The following is a 3,478-nucleotide window of genomic DNA, read 5'->3' on the forward strand; positions in this document are numbered from 1 at the left end:
AATTCCCTCTCCTTAACTGGCTGCAATAAAACGGCATGCGCTTATTCTTATTGGTGCATTTACTAAAGCTTGAGGTGCACTTTAAAATGTTAAAAGTAGAAAGATGAAGCACGCCGTATTCCTTTATTCTCTAGAAAGGACAAACTGATAAAAACTAAGATTGATTAAGAGTTGTTTCCGAGCTCCCCACCCCCACCCCTCCTCATCTCTTACATTGGGGTCTTGGTTGCTTGTTATTTTACTTTTTTAAATTTCTACGTTGTGGAGTTGGGCCCTGGAGCTGTAGAATTATCAGGAACACACCTGATAGTCATTAGGTCCTTGACCTTGGCTTCCTTTACATGCAGGGCTGTGCACACAGCTGCAAGAAACGCTGGTGGCGCTGTGGGAGGCGTACGTGTTGGGCTGCTAACTGCCAGGCCAGCGTCCAGTGCACTCCTGGGAGATGGATCGACAGTCACAGAAATCCTAGATGCAGTTGCCGTGGATTGGAATCCACTCAACGGGAGCGGGTAAACTCGTCTGCAGAGTCACGGGCAGCACAAATGATCAACGTAATCAGTGGTGTATCCAAAGTTTGGAGGTTCAAATCTGCCCAGAACCACTGTGTTAGTGCGTGTTTGACTAGAGAAACAAATTCATGCTCACTCATGTGTGACCCCAAGGTGCAGTGAGTGTTGATGAGCAATGAGCTGAGGGTGGGATGTGGTGGAGTTGGGATTGATGTCAGGGTTTAGAGTCACCAGGAGTTGTCCCAGTGTGCAACCAAGGGACTAGCCAAGTGCTTGGAGCTGGGGGAGTGAGCCTGGACTTGAGTGGTGGGGGGCTTGGGGTCCTGGTCAGGACCGTGCATGGAAAAGGCTGGCTCTCTGAAAGTTTGCACACCCAACACGGGAGCCCATTCAAAGCAGGAAGTCTTGACATCCTGACTTGGCCTGAAGTCCAGCCACTGCCCCTCCCTCCTGCCCATGCTCCTCTTCTCTTCCTGGGATGCAGCATGGCTGTTTTCCATGTGCAGACCTGCTGGGCAGCAGCTAGGAAACAGATCCTCCTGAGAAGATTTGGGCTCACTCTGGCTGGTGGGCTGAGAGGTTCCTCAGCCAGCAGAACCAGAGCCTCTGATTCCTTCTGAAGCCGAGGAGGAGGGAACCCAGCTAGCCAACCAGGATGCTGGCATTGGAGGCTGTCCCATTGACTCTGCTCCTGCTGACCCCACCTGTGTCAGCGTAGACCCTGACTCCACAGGGCTTCCAATGGCTGCTATTTTAGATGTAGACCACCAGGTCTTTCTTCAGAGGCACCTCCAGGTGGACTGGAACCCTGAAACATTCAGTTAGCAGCTGAGCACCTTCATCATTTGCACTCGCCAGGGACCCCAAGCTATCAAGTGGGGGGTCATTTCAAAAGTGGGGTCCATGAGATATTAAACATTTCACCTTGATTTGAAAAAGGAGATCCTCCTACCCACCTTTGGGTTTTAAGCTTGACCTTCAAATGAAGATTTTTACATTCGATTAAAAGCACACCTGGAAACTGAAGGTGGGCTGGGGGATCCTTCCACACACTCAGAAGGATGCTACAGAGATACCTTGGGCTGGGGCCTCCCTGGCTATATAAATAGGGCAATCGTGACCTGGTCACACTCGTCTTTCAGAACTCGTGTTGAAAACACAGAAAGCACAAAGAAGGAAAGCAATCATAACTCTTCTCACGGGAATACCTTTCATTTGCGTCTGCACACCAGAGCAAAAGGCAGTAAGCTAACAGTCATGAGCATGACAGGAAAGAACCCGGTTCCCTCCTCCCTCTCTCTGGGCCCCAGGCAAGCCTTTCCAGTTGCTAACCACACTCAGGCCTTTCCAGTTGCTAACCACATCAGGCCTGTCCCTGGAAGTAGAGGCGCCTTTTGCACGCCCAGCGACATTTTCTGACGTTTTCAAAATCACTGGCAAATGCGAGGAACCCCCATAGATGGAGAAGGGGACACAGAGGTCCAAAGATAGAAGCCTCCTTGTTTCCACCATGACATTTAACATTTTAAGAGAAAAGTTTTTATTATGACTTTTGCTTCCCAAAGTAACATTTTCCTCTACTTGGTAAAGTATAGATCACACTTGAGCAGCAACAAAAAAGTCTCTTTTTAGAGGCATTTTTATGGGTGCTTGCATAGAAGCGTGCCTCTGCTTCTCTCTTCACTCCTTGGGCGTCTTGAAAAGGACGTCTATGTGTGAGGCTGAGACCTGCTCTGGGGTGGGGGCCGATGACAGGCTCGGCCCAGGGAGCACTCTGCCACCTGAGCCCTAAACACTTGCTCAGCAGTTGCAAACTAGGGCTTGCTTTTGTCAAGGCATTATTTCTTAATAAGTAAATCAAATGACTTAATTTCAGGATGAGATTGTACCTATTACCCCCACTGTCCAGGCATGGTGGTGCTTAATATTTTAGTTATTAAAATAATTTTAGTGTATTGACCAAACAAAGCCAAACTCTGTCACGGAGTTGGAATGGATGTAGGACAGGGCAGAGCGCCCTGTGAGTTCCCGAGACTATAACTTTTTTTTTTTTTTGCTTCTGTCACATCACTGATTGAAGCTGACCAGCACGACATGTTGCCGCTTCACCCATAAGTGGTGTTTTTAATCTGCCCTTTTTGATGGCCCAGTGGGTCACTGGTAAAAGGCCCACTGAGTGCTTTTAAAAGGGGGAAGAGACTATAACTTTTTATGGGAGTAGAAAGCCCGTCTTTCTCCCACAGAGTGGCTGGTGGTGGTTTCGAACTGCTGACCTTGGGATTAGCAGATCAACATGTAACTACTACACCACCAGGGGTCCTTAGTAGATTGACAATCTCTTAACAAAAAGCAAAGAGAAACGGTAACAGTGAATCGCTGCTTACACATTGTTTGCGGAATAAACTCAAGCTGGCTTTTCCACAAACTTGCCCAAGGTCTAGGATGGCTAAGATTAATAATAATCATCATCATAATCAGGACCAATGCTGATGAGGATCGGGAGAAATTACAACTCTCATCCCTTGCTAGTGGGAATGCAAAGGTGCTTGGTACAGTTAATGTGGAAACAGTGACAATCCCTCCGCAGACTACATATATGATTACCATTCTCAACTCCCACTGCCACTGAGTCGATTCGACCTCACAGTGACCCTATAGGATGAGTAGAACCACCCCCCAGGGTTTTCAAGTCTATAACCTTGACAAAGTAGAAAGCCTCATCTTTCCACCTCAGAGTGGAGGATTGTTTTGAACCGCTGACCTTGTGGACAACTGCCCAAATTGTAACAAGCTACATCACCAGGGAGCCTTCTATTCGATGACTTAGCAATCTCCCTCCTCATACAACGCCTCAGGGAATGGTCAGGGCGTAAGTCTTGGGACCACGCCTCCTCCATGGCAGAAGTAGGACGTCCAACACCCCCCAGAGTGTGATTAAGTTAGATTTGTAAGTCAGATGCATCCGT

General features: G+C 48.1%; 1 non-coding gene across 1 annotated transcript; it reads right to left on the reverse strand.

The window, feature by feature from the left end:
* Positions 1-2,569: 2,569 nt before the first annotated feature.
* On the reverse strand, positions 2,570-2,704 carry LOC142425239 (small nucleolar RNA SNORA21). Its single transcript, XR_012779588.1, has one exon. It is a non-coding gene; the product is annotated as a small nucleolar RNA SNORA21 (small nucleolar RNA).
* Between the last annotated feature and the right edge of the window lie 774 nt (positions 2,705-3,478).

This window comes from Tenrec ecaudatus, chromosome 13 (assembly GCF_050624435.1).
Source record: "Tenrec ecaudatus isolate mTenEca1 chromosome 13, mTenEca1.hap1, whole genome shotgun sequence".
Taxonomy (NCBI): Eukaryota; Metazoa; Chordata; class Mammalia; order Afrosoricida; family Tenrecidae; genus Tenrec; species Tenrec ecaudatus.